Here is a 20,327-nt window from a genome sequence, read left to right as displayed (position 1 = left end):
TAATGAAACTTTGCTATATTCTAATGCTAATTGCTGCATAATGGAAACAGATAGAAATGTAATTTTTTTTTTTCCTGATGAAAGAAGAGACTCTAATCTTTCTTTTGGTAGGTTCCATGTTTTGATAGCAATAGGACACAATATTCTGTGGGCCTTGCAAAATCAGTCAAAATCCAGTAAAATAACAAAAAATGTTCTGGGAGTGAATGAGTTAAAAATTGCACATTGAAATAGTTGGGTCACAAATAGACCGAAATACTACTAAGGTCAATCTGTTTTATGTAAAACAACCCAGAAAATGTGGGTTGTTTTGTACTGTAAAGCCTTTGCAGTGAATTTGAAATCAGATTGGTTAAAGAAACAGTCCCGTGGCTTAATATTAAATTACACTTCCTGATTCTGAAGGCAGATTAGATTAACATGGCAGCACATAGAGGCTGAAATGTGATTGGACGAAAAGTCACATACAGCATCCACATACAGTACTGGAAGCAGTGCAGCCAGGAGAAACGCTATGAAATGAAGAGAATAGACTGTTGGGAACGAATTAATCCAATTTCCATTTTTTTTAGGTTGCAAATGTAGGTCAGTACTTCTGAATATGTTAAGGTCAGCTCACCCTAACGTTCTGCCACTGCCAAAATGTCAGACATGACTCTCAGTACGCTCTAAAAAGAGAATTGTTGAACCAATTTAAGATTACAAATTGAATTGTTGACAACTTAAGAAAAAAGGCTTCAAGTGGTAACACACGATTGAATTAAGTTAGTCCAAAGTGAATATATTAAGTTTAAGTAATTATGAGTTCATTGAACTACAATTCAACAACAATTCAATTTGTAATCTTAAATTGGTTCAACAATTCTCTTTTTAGAGTGTATGATGCAGCGCAGTTGTATACACTGAAACTACAACATTTAACTCATTTGCTCCCAAAAACGTATAGGTGTATTGTCAATGTTTTAAGTGTCCAGAAGATGTTTTGTTTTTTTTTTTGTTTTTTTTTAATGCTAGAGCATACAGAGGTTTTGATGCAGCCTCTCGGTTGAATGGTTGAAGAAATGGTAGTTATTACACAAATGGCCAGCAAGTGGTAGCAGAGTATAAGAGATCAACCAGGGCCATGTTGAGAAAAAAAAAAAAAAAGCTCATTTAACTCACAATTCTAAATAGATTTGTGAATAATGATGAAACTTAGCTATATTCTAATGCTAATTGCTGCAAAACGGAAACGGGTAGAAATGTACATTTTTTTTCTTCCTGATGAAAGAAGAGACTTTAATCTTTCTTGGATGGAGCTTGTGAAATGAAGAGGTGGATTAAAGCAATGGTAGTTACTAGTATTCCAAAAGAATGGCCAACAGGTGGTAGCAGAGTATAAGAGATCAGCCAGGGCCATGATGCAACAAGCTCTTTTTGCCAGTGTTTTCAACAGGTTTGTGAATAATTGCTGCAAATTGGAAACAGATATAAATATACTTTTTTTTCCTGATAAAAGAAAAGACTAATCTTTCTTTTCGTAGGTTCTGTGTTTTTATAGCAATAGAACACATATGGGCCTTGCAAAATCAGTCAAAATCAAGTAAAAGAGCGGGGAGTGACGGGGATTGCTTCTGTGAAAATGACTGGAAGTGAATGAGTTAAGCATGTTAAATGAACAATTGTCTTTGAAAAGGCTGAATGTTTGATACAGCTCTGATTGGCTTTGATTAGCGTGCGCAGGTGGTCATAATGTTGCAGCCGGTGGGTGGATACCAATAAACAAATGTTCCATCGTTGCAGAAGGAGCATGTATTACAAAACTCCCAAGCTAATGAGCATAATCAGAAGTTTGCGTGAGTGTTGTAATGAGATTGCGATGCCAGCGGTAGCAGCACACAGCATCATCATGACTTTTAGCACAGTTTGATTGGGGCTTCTTTTAGAACAGCTGCAAAGATCTCTGAGGAAAGAAATTTTACTTTGGCAGAAAATGTTTGGTTCTCGCTGTTCGTGTGAACCATAAATAGCATCCCAGAGGCATTCAAGTTCAAACAAAGAGCTTGATAAATAATTCAAAGGGTTACGTATTGTTTTGCATAGAACATAATTCATTCAGCTCCATCTATCATGTGCCGAGGCTACACGTGCTTAGCAATGGTACCTTGTTGTAATAGGAAACCGCAAGCGACAATGTCACACTATCTTCATGCAGCTTTAAATTACCGGGCAAAACCGCACGAAAGTTGAATTATTCAAATCCCTTTTCTTCTTCACAGGCTTGTCTGAGGCTGTGCACGAAACCAGAAAATAAAAGGGAAAAACTTGAACTGGGATCTTGCAGAGCTAGCAGCGACTACAAAAAAAAGTCAGAATCCTTGGTTTTCAATAAATTACATTTTCAGTGACCTGACAGGCTATTTTAAACACGTCTGTTGTGCTCTACAGCACCTCCTTAATATGTTTTTTCTTTCATTCACAAGAATTCTTATGTATTTGTCAAAAATTCCCTACAGAAGTGATCCAAGGACTTTGCTGTACATGTTGTGTGCTGAAGGTTGGATCCCAAAGCGCAGACACAAATAAGGTTTAACTATTTATTATACATACATAACTTGACTAAACGAAAAACAACGAGAATGCATCGAGAATCACGAGATGTCAAGCCCCCTTGGGCTGCGGAGAAGCACTGAGGAGCAAAGAGTAATAATCCGGCTACACACACATTTCTCAGACAGCGTAAATAGACAGTGAATCGATCTCACTGGTTGACGCTAGACATGTGGGTACCAGCACTGACATGGAATTATCTGATTGGCTGCTGACTGGCTCATCACCATACAGAGCTGATACAGGACTGACATGGATTTATCTGATTGGCTGCTGACTGGCTCCAGAGTTTAAAGAGTCTTGACATCACATAGTTACTTGTCGGTTGCATCAGTTCAAGTAAAACAAAAACACTGTAGTTACATGCCGAGTGCCTCTTGCATTAAAGATTCTTGACCTCACATAACACCAAACCAGCCGAAACCTGATGCTGGTTCCATCGGTACAAAACAGACACTTGACCTCAACTTAACAGGTCATGGACTCAAACTTGACTCAGGCGTGAACCCAGGCATGAGACAAGACCCCAAACAAACCTCCTGCATGACTCGAGTCATGACAGTACATGGTTTTCTGTGACACTTGATCTGAAAAAACTGAGCCTGAAAATAAACCAGCTCTCTCTGCTGTAGTTTTCTGTAACGGTGGAAAGACATTATGTCAAATTGGACTTGAAGAACCAAAATTTAAGCCTCTGCTCCTCAATATTGAGAGGAGCAAGGCGAAGTAGCTCGGGCATCTGGTTAGGATGCCTCCTGGACTAGTCCCACCAGGAGGAGGACCTGGGGACGACCCAGTACACGCTGGGGAGAATGTCTCCGGACTGGCCTGGGAACACTTTGGATTTCCCTGGAAGAGCATGGCGAAGTGGCTCGGGAGAGGAAAGTTTTGGCTTTCCTGCTAGAGCTGATGCAACCCAATCACGGATAGGTGGAAGACAATGAATGGATGGTTTGCTCAGAAATGTCTAAAGTCCAGGAAGTGCTGGACATGCGAAACTGAATCGGATCCTCTGTCATCTCCAACTTTTTGGGTTAGCCGAATAACCCAAAAAGTTGGATCAAATTAATAACTCACAAAACAACTAGTGTTGTTCCGACACCGTTTTTTGGCCCCCGATACCGATACCCAGCTTTGCAATATCGGCCGATACCCATACCATACCGATACCTAAGGTTTTTTTCCCTCAACATGAAAAAGCTGTCCTGCCATTGGTTGTGAGCATTCAAGGGCCAATAGGATATCTTAGATCGGCATGCAGTGAACATGAAACATATCAGTGAATGTCGTGCACGAGCAAGACACAAAATGCTGCATCCAAAATCCTATATTAGCGTTGGAATTAATTGATATCGGCATGTTACTTGTGAGTACTCACCGATACCGATACCGCTGTTTTAATGCAGTATCGGCGCCTCTGCAAAAACCAGTATCGGTATCGGAACAACACTAAAAACAACCCAAAACATGGGGTTGCTTTGTGGGTTATTAATTTAATTTGACACAACTTTTACACGGCGGCATGGTGGATGACTGGTTAGCACGTCGCCTCCCAGTTCTGAGGACTCCGGTTCGAGTCCAGGCTTCGGCCTTCCTGGGTGGAGTTTGCATGTTCTCCCCGTGCCCGCGTGGGTGCTCTGCGGGTACTCCGGTCTCCTCCCACATTCCAAAGACATGCATGGCAGGTTAATTGGGCGCTCCGAATTGTCCCTAGGTGTGCTTGTGAGTGTGGATGGTTGTTCGTCTCTGTGTGCCCTGTGATTGGCTGGCAACCAGTCCAGGGTGTCCCCCACCTACTGCCCGAAGCCAGCTGAGATAGGCGCCAGCACCCCTCGCGACCCTTGTGAGGAATAAGCGGTCAAGAAAATGGATGGATGGATGGATGGACAACTTTTACACAACAAATAACTGAGAACGTTTACTTGATTCCTTTCCCATCCAATTCAATTGGGTTACTGAATTACCACAAAAAAATGGATCAATGAATAATCCACAAAACAACCCAGGCCTTGTGGGTTATTAATTTAATTTGACTTAACTTATTTGGTTAAATAACTAAAAAATAATCCATCCATTCATTTTCTTGACGCTTGTTCCTCACAAGGGTCACAGGGGGTGCTGGCGCCTATCTCAGCTGGCTTTGGGCAGTAGGCGGGGGACACCCTGAACTGGTTGCCAGCCAATCACAGGGCACACAGAGACGAACAACCATCCACGCTCACAAGCACACCTAGGGACAATTCGGAGCGCCCAATTAACCTGCCATGCATGTTTTTGGAATGTGGGAGGAGACCGGAGTACCCGGAGAAGACCCACGCGGGTACGGGGAGAACATGCAAACTCCACCCAGGAAGGTCCGAGCCTGGACTCGAACCCGAGTCCTCAGTACTGGGAGACGGACGTGCTAACGAGTCATCCACCGTACCGCCCCTAAAAAATGAATACTAAAAAAAAATGAGTCGATTCATTTTTGACCAAATTCAACTGGAATAATCGATTAACCTCAAAATTTGGTCAAATGAGTAATTACCCCACAAATAACACCCAAAAAATGTTCTGCTTTGTATAATTTATTGAATTTGGCCCAGTTTTTTGGGCTGAATAACTCAAAAGGGTGGGGTGGTTAATTGTGGGAATGCTGAAAAGCATTCCCACATATGTTAATCGGATTCTTTATTAATATTTCAGGCACATTTTATTCTCTACACTTTTTTGATGTGCAAAAACTCCCACATAATACATCCGATTTACGCTGTTCAAATTTCAACTTGTTTCAAAAACTCACGCCATCTTGGGTATATATCATCTGGTTCCACATAACTTACAGTACTCGCACAATTTACCGTTAAATATCAACTTTTCCCCATTCATTTTCAATGGAACTGACACTTTTTCCACGCCCACTTCCATACATACAACTTTCCATCATTACCAGCTCTCTGATGCTGCTCAGCAAATCTCACTTGGGAAATGTTTTATTAGCATTCAGCTTTCAGCATTCCCATGCAATTTCTGCAGAAATTGCAATTTGTATAGTTTTCAACCCAATTCAATTGGGTTGTTCAATTAACCCCAAAAAGGTTGTGTCAAACAAATAATCCACAAAAAAAAGAAAAAAAAGTGTTGCTTTGTGTGTTTCAATTGACCCAACATTTGGGGTTAAATAACTAAAAAAAAAATAAAAATGGGTCGGTTCATTTCCGACTCAATTCACTAAGGTTATTCAATTAACCCAAAAGGTTGTGTCAAATGAATAAAGCAACACAATCAGTTTGGGTTGTTTTGTGGATTATTAATTTAATTTGGCAAGGCAAGGCAACTTTATTTGTATAGCACATTTCATACACAAGGCAACTCAATGTGCTTTACACAAGGAAAGACAAATATAAGCATCAGGAAACAGTAGTTAACATTCAGAGGAAGAAAAACAAATGAAAATAGGTTACAAAATTTACTAAAAGAACATACAATAACAATCTTAAAATATTCTTCTTCTTAATTCTTCTAAATTCTTCTTATTCTACTTAATTTGGGTTGAATAACTCAAAATGTTAGGTCGGTCCATTTTTGACCCAATCTGGGTTATTTTTGACCAAACTGTTTTTGTGATCTTATCTTTGGACCACTTTTGTAGCGGTTGCCTCATCCCTGCTTCAACACACACATTTGACATAAATGTATGCATATTGAACAAGCAGGCCCCTCCCCTCGGCACAAAGCTTCCCGATCATCCATTTTCTGCATTTGCACACTTTCTTCATATCTGTGCACGTGTCTGATAGCGAAAAAGGAAACCCTTCTGGCTCCATACCATCGCCCCCTCCCTGGATAAAAAAAACAAACAGGCACCCAAACGTGAGGGCTTTCCCTTTCTGCCCCCCCCCCCCCCCCCCATCCTCGCTTTGCTCTATTTCGAGACGCCCCCCTTATATAACAGCTGCTAATCTAACCAAGGAGGACGACACAGAGGAGAATCTGTTGGTTCCTTCCTCGAGCTTTCTCTCTCAGAGAGAATATTACAAGGCCGCTTCTGTCAAAATTTGATGGATGACATTCTTAATTAGATTAGGGGGGTCATGTGTGGGTCATGACCCCTCCCTAATGAAGATTAATGACCCTTTAATGACTTCCAGATGTCATATAATGAGGGTTAATGACCTTTAATGACTTCCTGATGTCATTTAATGAGGGTTAATGACCCTTAATGACTTCCTGATGTCATTTAATGAAGATTAATGACCCCTAATGACTTCCTGATGTCATTTAATGAAGATTAATGACCCTTAATGACTTCCTGATGTCATTTAATGAAGATTAATGACCCTTTAATGACTTCCAGATGTCATATAATGAGGGTTAATGACCTTTAATGACTTCCAGATGTCATTTAATGAGGGGTAATGACCTTTAATGACTTCCGGATGTCGTTTAATGAGGATGAATGACCTTTAATGACTTCCGGATGTCGTATAATGAAGATGAATGACCTTTAATGACTTCCGGATGTCGTTTAATGAAGATGAATGACCTTTAATGACTTCCTGATGTCATTTAATGAAGATTAATGACCCCTTAATGAAGATGGATGATGTGTAGGTGGTGTTCCTACCTGTTTTTGCAGATATCATGGCTGACCCGGGTTCAAATGCTAATTGTTTGGTTAACTTCCGGATCCGGTGCACGCCCCCTAGATTGAGTGAATAATAATGAGATTGAATGACGTGATCGGAGGGAGTGGTTTAGTATGGGTAAAACCGCCGGGGGAAAAGTACTAGCCATTTCTATTATGGTGAAGGGGGAAAAAGCATGCGCAAACACGGCTCAAAGAGTGTATTTTAGAGGTTGTAAAACAAGAAGTATAAGGTAAGGTTAAACTGTGATACGCTGGTTGGTATTATGAAATTAAAAAACATGAAGTTATACATTATATGTAAAAATGTTGTAAGAGTCGTTCGTGACTGCTGGGGTTGAATCTGAAAATAAACGGATAAAACTATATAATTGGGGTTAGGGTTAGGGTTAGGGTCCATTTCTATTATGGTGAAGGGGGGAAAAGCATGCGCAAACACGGCTCAAAGATTGTATTTTAGAGGTTGTAAAACAAGAAGTATAAGGTAAGGTTAAACTGTGATACGCTGGTTGGTATTATGAAATTAAAAAACTCTAACATGAAGTTATACATTATATGTAAAAATGTTGTAAGAGTCGTTCGTGACTGCTGGGGTTGAATCTGAAAATAAACGGATAAAACTATATAATTTCCCCTTACTGATATAGTTACTATCTGACATTTTTGTTCAATATTCCTGTGAGTAGGGGGGAAGCAGATGCAGTCAAAGATTCATGGGGAGGTCAAATGTATGTCTGTGCTTGTGTGTGCGTACGCGCATGTATGGCTGCATGGGGGTCAAAGAAGTGTGAGGACAGACGGGCGGCTGAAGAAGTGTGAGGTTAGACGGTGGCTATAATGTTGTTAGTTTGAAAAGACAACGCTTCCTAAAACATATTACAAAAATATGCATCGACTTAGATCTGATTCTATTTATAATGATAATTTTATGTAGAAATTGGTGAAAAGCCATCATCAGCGATAGTCTCCTTACCCCTGCGAGGACAGCGGCTGCTGGTCATAAAATTAAGGCTGAAGGAGGAGGAAGAGAAAATATCGGGGGGTTCCTCCTATCTTGGTTAAAATGAGCGCCATTTTTGGTCTGAGAAAGGCGATTGTTCAATATTCCTGTGAGTAGGGGGAAGCAGATGCAGTCAAAGATTCACGGGGAGGTCAAATGTATGTCTGAGGGGCCTGTGTATGCGTGTGTGCGTTTGCATGAGAGCTGAACAGTGTAAGATTAAACGGTAACTGTAATGTTGGTTTTCAAGAAGAGATTTCCAAAACTGCTTCTTTAAAAAAACATCTACACAGATATCCATTTATGATAGTTTTATGCAGCAACCGTTAGTTGAAACATCCTAGCTAACATTTTCTCAAGGATTTGAAAAGTGGTGACAAGTGAAAACTAATTAAGCTTACCTATAGGCGTAACGGTGTGTGGCTTTGAGTCCATCACATACATGCTCTGCATAGAGCATATATGCGTAGCAGCGAGGTATGCGTAGCAGAAAGGGGAGATGTCCCTACACTCGTGAGAATTTTCTGAGGCTTGTTGGAGACACTAAGACTCTGTCACAGTTTGAGTGTGTGTGTTTCAATGACCATAATTGTTGGGGGGCTGGTGGATATGAGCGAGGGGGTTGGTTAGACGTCTGCCAGCGTGCTCTCCTTGGGATATTTTCTCAAATACTAAAACCCAAATGCCAGTCCTCTGAACCGAATGACCAGTTGTCTAAACACATTGAATAAATGTAACCCCTCATTTTCCAATGCCATAAAAACATTTTACATGAAGACACAATTCACAAATTGCTCTCATGCGATACAAAATGTTTACCACAAGTCAACAATATTTGAACACAACGGACTTAACTGGCGTTCACACAACAACTCAAAAATTGAATACACTTGTTGCTAATGATGTGACCACACCTATAAACTCAAGTTCAGAGTGTACAGTTTGCTGGAGAGTCCAAACAAGCGCAATGGATAGAGGCAGAGCCAGAGGAAGAGGAATTAGAGGAGGGAGAGGAGCAGGTCGAGCAATGCAAAAGTTATAAAATAGTAACATGGAATGGTAAGGGTATTCGTAAACACGAAAATAAAAATAATAATTTAACCATCTTATTACAGTCTTTCTCAATTGCTAATACACATTTCTTGAAACCTGTACCCATTTTCTCAAAACCTTAAACACAAACACAAAAATTCAAACAATTTTCACAAAAGCCGTGACTTTTCACTTCAAAACCTATTATCCGGTATTCAAATCCGAACAATATATTCAGATCATACACACAGTAAGTCAAAATATATTCACCATGAGAGCATTTGTTAGACACGACATAAAATAATCTAACACAGAGCATCCAGGGTAGGTAGTCAACAGAGGTTTATTTTACATACATCAATAAACATAGTTTTTGGCACTAGACAAATTACTAACCAAGTTAAAATTATGGTGAATTCAAATGAAATAGAAAGGGTGTATGAAAATAAATTCCTTGGAGTAGTTATTGATGATAAATTATGTTGGAAGCCACATGTAGAAAATGTTAAGAGGAAAATGTCAAAAATCATCGGGATACTCTATAAAACTAAGGATGTCCTGAACATGAACTCATTATATATATTATATAGTTCATTATTATTACCATATTTGACCTATTGTGTGGAAATCTGGGGGACTGCATCTAAAACAAACACTAACTCTGTTTTCAATTTGCAAAAAAGAGCCATAAGGATTATTAATCGTTCAAAATATACAGAATCAACACATCCATTATTTATCAAATTAAATACAATGACATTTTATGACTTGGTTGAGTTTAGAATAGCACAAATAATGTACAAAGTATATAACAATCTACTCTGCTATATTACTCAGACATTGTTTGAAATTAGACACAGTCCTTATGATATAAGGGGTACAAGTGTGTACAAAAAACCCAAAACAAGAACAAATATTAAGCAAAGGTGTGTTTCTGTAAAAGGTGTTAATTTGTGGAATAATCTGGGAATTGACTTGAAAAGATGTGACTCACTTGTTGAGTTAAAAAAAAAAATGTTTAAATGCAAAGTTAAAAAAAATTACTTTTGTCAAATAAGAGCATGAAAATTGTATATAATGAGTATGAGTATATGATTTATAAATGTATAATGGTATATGTTTAGGAATTTCATGTATATATGTTGCTGGATAATGCACGCATCATTTTATTTTTAAAAATATTAACCTAGTATTGTATCAATAATGAAATAAGTTTAAATGTATAATGTATGAGGGGTAGGACTAAATAAGTTAACTTCTTCCTACTCCCTTTTGAACATGTAAACTATGATGAGTTTGTTTTTTCTTTTCTTTTTTAACTTTTGTTTCTCTGCTGTTTGTTTTTATGTTCAATAATTCAATCAAAAAACGTGATAGAGTCAAAATGGGTACTTTTAACAAAAAAACATGCATTAGTCTTAGGGCAAAATAATTTAGGAATAGTGTGAAATGTGGTTAAGTTTTATCCAAAAAGAGTGGATGAGTTTTGAGAATTGGGTCTAAGCCTGAACCGTGTGTAAGGTTTGGTCAAAAAAGTGTTTCATTCCAGAAATTAGTCTCGGAAACTGAGAATTTGCTTCATCGAACGGGGTTTGGTGTTTTAGCAACTGATAAAAACTGTTAAGTTAAAAGCGGACATGACAATACAATAACCACACATAACAAAATCAGAACAACCCTATCTCAATTGTAAATAATACATTCAAATATTCACACCAACTTCTAGGCCGTGGGGTGAACCCCAAAAAAGTGCCTAGAAAATGAGTTTCGCTCCACTGTCTGGGCACTACTTGTTCAATGCATTTTTTGATAGATAATACCCTTCTGAACTTTGGGTTAAAAGTTCACCCAATGTTTTCCTGCCCCAATTTTGTCACAAGCCAGAAATGCATATATAGGTAAATAACAAAAAACGAAAATCTTGTGCTACAGTTTTTGGTTGTAAAACGTCTTACATTAAATTTGGCAACAGAAAATCATTCCCAGATGTTATAAATACATGTACCTAACATCAGAAACAAGTATTGGTGGTTTGGTGCAATCATGTGAATTTAGATAATTAAATATATTAAATTTGTGCCAAAAAAAACAAAAAACGCTTCAACTAGAAGTGAAACCAGCACACAGATGTTACATTTAGCTATGTTTATGTTTCATATATGAAAACAATTCACAACCTATTACGTAATGAAAGGTACACAAGAAGCAGCATACATCGGCCAAAAATACTACCATGCACCACAAACCTGGAACAAGGCAAAATGGACTAGATGGAAATAGATGCATTCAGAGCCCAGATTATTATAACATATAGAATATTTATTAAAGTATCAGATTGTGTCATCACAGCATGTCATTTATACCCCCCGTCCCCTACCCAAAAAATATTAATAAAAAAAATAATAATAATAAAATAAAAATCAAATGTGCATTCACAATAAAACCTTTGGAACTTCATTGGAACAGCTCTCTTTTCTTTTTTTGGCAGACCAATTTAACAAAGGTCTGTGTTGTGGAAAAATGGAATACAGACATTTTGATTTTTGCTTGAAAAGTGTTAAAATGGAGAGTTAACATCTTGATAATGAAACAAACAAAATGGCAGATTTTACATAGATTTTACAGCCCTGCACTGTAAAGTGTCCTCGTATGCCCTGTCATTTTCCAACCTGATGTTGTACCAGCCATGTGTTAGTGTCACTTTCTTGGCTTACATCAGTAGACTCAGTAGTTGATGTATCTGATGAGTGAGGTACCCTGTCTAAAAGTTTGTCAGTTGTTGATAATGTCTCTACAAAAACCATTTCAGAGTTGTTGCTGGAAAGGGGTGTGAAAAACCAGCTGGGGGAAATCACACCTCAATCTTCGTTTCAGTATTTCCTGCCTGAAATAGAAAATTGAAGGGAAAGATGAGCACAAGATACACATATTCACATCACATTAGGGCTGCTCTATTATGGAAAAAAATAATCATCACAATTATTTTGGTAATAATTGAAATCAAGATTATTCTAAACAATTATATTTTGTTCAAATCAAGAAAATATTTCAACATTTGAAAATAAGACAATCACAATCATATGAAACTATAATTATGTAAGTTGCTTTTGGATCCAACAAAATTTTTAATATATTATTATTATTATTATTATTATTATGACGTTAGCAAAAATTTGAAGTTGGGGTGCAGTGTGTGTGTGTGCAGTAAGCTAGTTTTGACATGGGTGTGTGGTAAAATAACTCGTGTGGGCGTGCCACAACTCAAAATTAGTATTATTAGTGCTGCAGCTATCGAATATTTTGGTATTTGGATATCCTACTGAAAATTCTAGTGAATAATCGTATATTTGGATAGAAATACAAATATACCTATAGGCCTATATACTTTCTTGGTCAAAGAACAATTATAAATACAGAAGACAAAAAAAACACATTTGCATGTAATAATTAACAACCAACTGGTTTTCATTTTTAGAGAATCAATTGTATTTATTTATTTATTTTTAACTTAAATTGAGCTTGTCAGAAAACTATTTTTCTCTGAAACAGTGAGATTTTAGACAAATCTCTCCCCATAGATTTCATAAATGTGTTTCAATGTGAAGATTTATATGTTACCTGTAGTCTGAAGCATCAAGATCCCCGTGTTTATTAACACTGTTCACAAACCCCTTAGCTTGTCCATTCTCATCACATCTTTGTCAACTATAATCCTTTGACGGATTACTTGTTCACAAAAAGAATTTGTAGCTCTCAGCATTGGGTTGTCTAAAACACACACACACTCACTTAATATGTGCAGAGTCATGCTTTCTAATTAATGCTGTCTCGAAATGTAAACAGAATACAAGTGACATATTGCTGACCAATGCTTTACTTTTGAAATGTGTAATTTTAGCAAAGTGACAATGAAATAGTGCAATGTAACAACTCACATTTGTTCGTCCCTGGTTGCTGTTGACTTTAAGAACCTTGTGTAATCTCTGAAACAAAACTGCACCTCCATCGTGACACAGTCTTTTGTCTTGAATATGCAGAAGAATGGAACAGTCTTTCTTCATCTCAGCGGCCTGCAGCAACCAACCCGCTTTTAGACAAAAAAGAATTACATTATAAGTGTTATTGTCACATCACCTCTTTACAGTATATGCACATCACAGATTTAAGTAAAGTAAAGTGTTTGTTGAGGTTGATGAGAGAGAGTTTGGGCTGGCCCCGTTCTTCCAGCCATCTGCATCATTTGTAAAAATAAATTTCAAAGTAGACTCGTCTGGGATTGGAAGGCACACGGAAGAGGGATCATCTCGCCAAAGCAGAAACATTGTCAGCAGGTATGTGCTACACACACGCGTGCCCATTTCTGTTATTAATGTGACCGATATTTAGTATAGGGCTGAAAATAATTTTTTGCTATGTTAAGTTTTAAGGCTATAGTTTAGTAAAAATGCGAGCTGCTGAATGATTTATCGAGTGAATCCAACAGTTGTTACCAAACTCGAGTTACCTGTGCCCATCAGAGTCATAATATAGTCACAGCTACACACCCCCTTTTCCCCCAAACTCTCTCTCATCAACCTCAACAAACACTTTACTTTACTTAAATCTGTGATGTGCATATACTGTAAAGAGGTGATGTGACAATAACACTTATAATGTAATTCTTTTTTGTCTAAAAGCGGGTTGGTTGCTGCAGGCCGCTGAGATGAAGAAAGACTGTTCCATTCTTCTGCATATTCAAGACAAAAGACTGTGTCACGATGGAGGTGCAGTTTTGTTTCAGAGATTACACAAGGTTCTTAAAGTCAACAGCAACCAGGGACGAACAAATGTGAGTTGTTACATTGCACTATTTCATTGTCACTTTGCTAAAATTACACATTTCAAAAGTAAAGCATTGGTCAGCAATATGTCACTTGTATTCTGTTTACATTTCGAGACAGCATTAATTAGAAAGCATGACTCTGCACATATTAAGTGAGTGTGTGTGTGTTTTAGACAACCCAATGCTGAGAGCTACAAATTCTTTTTGTGAACAAGTAATCCGTCAAAGGATTATAGTTGACAAAGATGTGATGAGAATGGACAAGCTAAGGGGTTTGTGAACAGTGTTAATAAACACGGGGATCTTGATGCTTCAGACTACAGGTAACATATAAATCTTCACATTGAAACACATTTATGAAATTTATGGGGAGAGATTTGTCTAAAATCTCACTGTTTCAGAGAAAAATAGTTTTCTGACAAGCTCAATTTAAGTTAAAAATAAATAAATAAATACAATTGATTCTCTAAAAATGAAAACCAGTTGGTTGTTAATTATTACATGCAAATGTGTTTTTTTTGTCTTCTGTATTTATAATTGTTCTTTGACCAAGAAAGTATATAGGCCTATAGGTATATTTGTATTTCTATCCAAATATACGATTATTCACTAGAATTTTCAGTAGGATATCCAAATACCAAAATATTCGATAGCTGCAGCACTAATAATACTAATTTTGAGTTGTGGCACGCCCACACGAGTTATTTTACCACACACCCATGTCAAAACTAGCTTACTGCACACACACACACTGCACCCCAACTTCAAATTTTTGCTAACGTCATAATAATAATAATAATAATAATAATATATTAAAAATTTTGTTGGATCCAAAAGCAACTTACATAATTATAGTTTCATATGATTGTGATTGTCTTATTTTCAAATGTTGAAATATTTTCTTGATTTGAACAAAATATAATTGTTTAGAATAATCTTGATTTCAATTATTACCAAAATAATTGTGATGATTATTTTTTTCCATAATAGAGCAGCCCTAATGTGATGTGAATATGTGTATCTTGTGCTCATCTTTCCCTTCAATTTTCTATTTCAGGCAGGAAATACTGAAACGAAGATTGAGGTGTGATTTCCCCCAGCTGGTTTTTCACACCCCTTTCCAGCAACAACTCTGAAATGGTTTTTGTAGAGACATTATCAACAACTGACAAACTTTTAGACAGGGTACCTCACTCATCAGATACATCAACTACTGAGTCTACTGATGTAAGCCAAGAAAGTGACACTAACACATGGCTGGTACAACATCAGGTTGGAAAATGACAGGGCATACGAGGACACTTTACAGTGCAGGGCTGTAAAATCTATGTAAAATCTGCCATTTTGTTTGTTTCATTATCAAGATGTTAACTCTCCATTTTAACACTTTTCAAGCAAAAATCAAAATGTCTGTATTCCATTTTTCCACAACACAGACCTTTGTTAAATTGGTCTGCCAAAAAAAGAAAAGAGAGCTGTTCCAATGAAGTTCCAAAGGTTTTATTGTGAATGCACATTTGATTTTTATTTTATTATTATTATTTTTTTTATTAATATTTTTTGGGTAGGGGACGGGGGGTATAAATGACATGCTGTGATGACACAATCTGATACTTTAATAAATATTCTATATGTTATAATAATCTGGGCTCTGAATGCATCTATTTCCATCTAGTCCATTTTGCCTTGTTCCAGGTTTGTGGTGCATGGTAGTATTTTTGGCCGATGTATGCTGCTTCTTGTGTACCTTTCATTACGTAATAGGTTGTGAATTGTTTTCATATATGAAACATAAACATAGCTAAATGTAACATCTGTGTGCTGGTTTCACTTCTAGTTGAAGCGTTTTTTGTTTTTTTTGGCACAAATTTAATATATTTAATTATCTAAATTCACATGATTGCACCAAACCACCAATACTTGTTTCTGATGTTAGGTACATGTATTTATAACATCTGGGAATGATTTTCTGTTGCCAAATTTAATGTAAGACGTTTTACAACCAAAAACTGTAGCACAAGATTTTCGTTTTTTGTTATTTACCTATATATGCATTTCTGGCTTGTGACAAAATTGGGGCAGGAAAACATTGGGTGAACTTTTAACCCAAAGTTCAGAAGGGTATTATCTATCAAAAAATGCATTGAACAAGTAGTGCCCAGACAGTGGAGCGAAACTCATTTTCTAGGCACTTTTTTGGGGTTCACCCCACGGCCTAGAAGTTGGTGTGAATATTTGAATGTATTATTTACAATTGAGATAGGGTTGTTCTGATTTTGTTATGTGTGGTTATTGTATTGTCATGTCCGCTTTTAACTTAACAGTTTTTATCAGTTGCTAAAACACCAAACCCCGTTCGATGAAGCAAATTCTCAGTTTCCGAGACTAATTTCTGGAATGAAACACTTTTTTGACCAAACCTTACACACGGTTCAGGCTTAGACCCAATTCTCAAAACTCATCCACTCTTTTTGGATAAAACTTAACCACATTTCACACTATTCCTAAATTATTTTGCCCTAAGACTAATGCATGTTTTTTTGTTAAAAGTACCCATTTTGACTCTATCACGTTTTTTGATTGAATTATTGAACATAAAAACAAACAGCAGAGAAACAAAAGTTAAAAAAGAAAAGAAGAAAAGAAAAAACAAAAAACAAACTCATCATAGTTTACATGTTCAAAAGGGAGTAGGAAGAAGTTAACTTATTTAGTCCTACCCCTCATACATTATACATTTAAACTTATTTCATTATTGATACAATACTAGGTTAATATTTTTAAAAATAAAATGATGCGTGCATTATCCAGCAACATATATACATGAAATTCCTAAACATATACCATTATACATTTATAAATCATATACTCATACTCATTATATACAATTTTCATGCTCTTATTTGACAAAAGTAATTTTTTTTAACTTTGCATTTAAACATTTTTTTTTTTAACTCAACAAGTGAGTCACATCTTTTCAAGTCAATTCCCAGATTATTCCACAAATTAACACCTTTTACAGAAACACACCTTTGCTTAATATTTGTTCTTGTTTTGGGTTTTTTGTACACACTTGTACCCCTTATATCATAAGGACTGTGTCTAATTTCAAACAATGTCTGAGTAATATAGCAGAGTAGATTGTTATATACTTTGTACATTATTTGTGCTATTCTAAACTCAACCAAGTCATAAAATGTCATTGTATTTAATTTGATAAATAATGGATGTGTTGATTCTGTATATTTTGAACGATTAATAATCCTTATGGCTCTTTTTTGCAAATTGAAAACAGAGTTAGTGTTTGTTTTAGATGCAGTCCCCCAGATTTCCACACAATAGGTCAAATATGGTAATAATAATGAACTATATAATATATATAATGAGTTCATGTTCAGGACATCCTTAGTTTTATAGAGTATCCCGATGATTTTTGACATTTTCCTCTTAACATTTTCTACATGTGGCTTCCAACATAATTTATCATCAATAACTACTCCAAGGAATTTATTTTCATACACCCTTTCTATTTCATTTGAATTCACCATAATTTTAACTTGGTTAGTAATTTGTCTAGTGCCAAAAACTATGTTTATTGATGTATGTAAAATAAACCTCTGTTGACTACCTACCCTGGATGCTCTGTGTTAGATTATTTTATGTCGTGTCTAACAAATGCTCTCATGGTGAATATATTTTGACTTACTGTGTGTATGATCTGAATATATTGTTCGGATTTGAATACCGGATAATAGGTTTTGAAGTGAAAAGTCACGGCTTTTGTGAAAATTGTTTGAATTTTTGTGTTTGTGTTTAAGGTTTTGAGAAAATGGGTACAGGTTTCAAGAAATGTGTATTAGCAATTGAGAAAGACTGTAATAAGATGGTTAAATTATTATTTTTATTTTCGTGTTTACGAATACCCTTACCATTCCATGTTACTATTTTATAACTTTTGCATTGCTCGACCTGCTCCTCTCCCTCCTCTAATTCCTCTTCCTCTGGCTCTGCCTCTATCCATTGCGCTTGTTTGGACTCTCCAGCAAACTGTACACTCTGAACTTGAGTTTATAGGTGTGGTCACATCATTAGCAACAAGTGTATTCAATTTTTGAGTTGTTGTGTGAACGCCAGTTAAGTCCGTTGTGTTCAAATATTGTTGACTTGTGGTAAACATTTTGTATCGCATGAGAGCAATTTGTGAATTGTGTCTTCATGTAAAATGTTTTTATGGCATTGGAAAATGAGGGGTTACATTTATTCAATGTGTTTAGACAACTGGTCATTCGGTTCAGAGGACTGGCATTTGGGTTTTAGTATTTGAGAAAATATCCCAAGGAGAGCACGCTGGCAGACGTCTAACCAACCCCCTCGCTCATATCCACCAGCCCCCCAACAATTATGGTCATTGAAACACACACACTCAAACTGTGACAGAGTCTTAGTGTCTCCAACAAGCCTCAGAAAATTCTCACGAGTGTAGGGACATCTCCCCTTTCTGCTACGCATACCTCGCTGCTACGCATATATGCTCTATGCAGAGCATGTATGTGATGGACTCAAAGCCACACACCGTTACGCCTATAGGTAAGCTTAATTAGTTTTCACTTGTCACCACTTTTCAAATCCTTGAGAAAATGTTAGCTAGGATGTTTCAACTAACGGTTGCTGCATAAAACTATCATAAATGGATATCTGTGTAGATGTTTTTTTAAAGAAGCAGTTTTGGAAATCTCTTCTTGAAAACCAACATTACAGTTACCGTTTAATCTTACACTGTTCAGCTCTCATGCAAACGCACACACGCATACACAGGCCCCTCAGACATACATTTGACCTCCCCGTGAATCTTTGACTGCATCTGCTTCCCCCTACTCACAGGAATATTGAACAATCGCCTTTCTCAGACCAAAAATGGCGCTCATTTTAACCAAGATAGGAGGAACCCCCCGATATTTTCTCTTCCTCCTCCTTCAGCCTTAATTTTATGACCAGCAGCCGCTGTCCTCGCAGGGGTAAGGAGACTATCGCTGATGATGGCTTTTCACCAATTTCTACATAAAATTATCATTATAAATAGAATCAGATCTAAGTCGATGCATATTTTTGTAATATGTTTTAGGAAGCGTTGTCTTTTCAAACTAACAACATTATAGCCACCGTCTAACCTCACACTTCTTCAGCCGCCCGTCTGTCCTCACACTTCTTTGACCCCCATGCAGCCATACATGCGCGTACGCACACACAAGCACAGACATACATTTGACCTCCCCATGAATCTTTGACTGCATCTGCTTCCCCCCTACTCACAGGAATATTGAACAAAAATGTCAGATAGTAACTATATCAGTAAGGGGAAATTATATAGTTTTATCCGTTTATTTTCAGATTCAACCCCAGCAGTCACGAACGACTCTTACAACATTTTTACATATAATGTATAACTTCATGTTAGAGTTTTTTAATTTCATAATACCAACCAGCGTATCACAGTTTAACCTTACCTTATACTTCTTGTTTTACAACCTCTAAAATACAATCTTTGAGCCGTGTTTGCGCATGCTTTTCCCCCCTTCACCATAATAGAAATGGACCCTAACCCTAACCCTAACCCCAATTATATAGTTTTATCCGTTTATTTTCAGATTCAACCCCAGCAGTCACGAACGACTCTTACAACATTTTTACATATAATGTATAACTTCATGTTTTTTAATTTCATAATACCAACCAGCGTATCACAGTTTAACCTTACCTTATACTTCTTGTTTTACAACCTCTAAAATACACTCTTTGAGCCGTGTTTGCGCATGCTTTTTCCCCCTTCACCATAATAGAAATGGCTAGTACTTTTCCCCCGGCGGTTTTACCCATACTAAACCACTCCCTCCGATCACGTCATTCAATCTCATTATTATTCACTCAATCTAGGGGGCGTGCACCGGATCCGGAAGTTAACCAAACAATTAGCATTTGAACCCGGGTCAGCCATGATATCTGCAAAAACAGGTAGGAACACCACCTACACATCATCCATCTTCATTAAGGGGTCATTAATCTTCATTAAATGACATCAGGAAGTCATTAAAGGTCATTCATCTTCATTAAACGACATCCGGAAGTCATTAAAGGTCATTCATCTTCATTATACGACATCCGGAAGTCATTAAAGGTCATTCATCCTCATTAAACGACATCCGGAAGTCATTAAAGGTCATTACCCCTCATTAAATGACATCTGGAAGTCATTAAAG

At 37.0% G+C, this 20,327-nt stretch overlaps 1 protein-coding gene and 1 long non-coding RNA gene across 2 annotated transcripts in view; one reads left to right on the top strand and one right to left on the bottom strand.

Moving 5' to 3' along the window:
• LOC144019038 (leucine-rich repeat-containing protein 52-like) overlaps window positions 1-20,327 on the bottom strand; it is a 44,179-nt gene that overhangs the window by 15,615 nt on the left and 8,237 nt on the right. The window lies entirely within an intron of this gene.
• On the top strand, window positions 13,461-15,532 carry LOC144019062 (uncharacterized). Its single transcript, XR_013283585.1, has 3 exons — window positions 13,461-13,582; window positions 13,928-14,079; window positions 15,131-15,532. It is a non-coding gene; the product is annotated as an uncharacterized LOC144019062 (long non-coding RNA).

Source organism: Festucalex cinctus, chromosome 1 (assembly GCF_051991245.1).
Source record: "Festucalex cinctus isolate MCC-2025b chromosome 1, RoL_Fcin_1.0, whole genome shotgun sequence".
Classification (NCBI taxonomy): domain Eukaryota; kingdom Metazoa; phylum Chordata; class Actinopteri; order Syngnathiformes; family Syngnathidae; genus Festucalex; species Festucalex cinctus.
The sequence above is the reverse complement of the archived record's forward strand: the minus strand, read 5'-3'. Positions and strand labels throughout refer to the sequence as shown.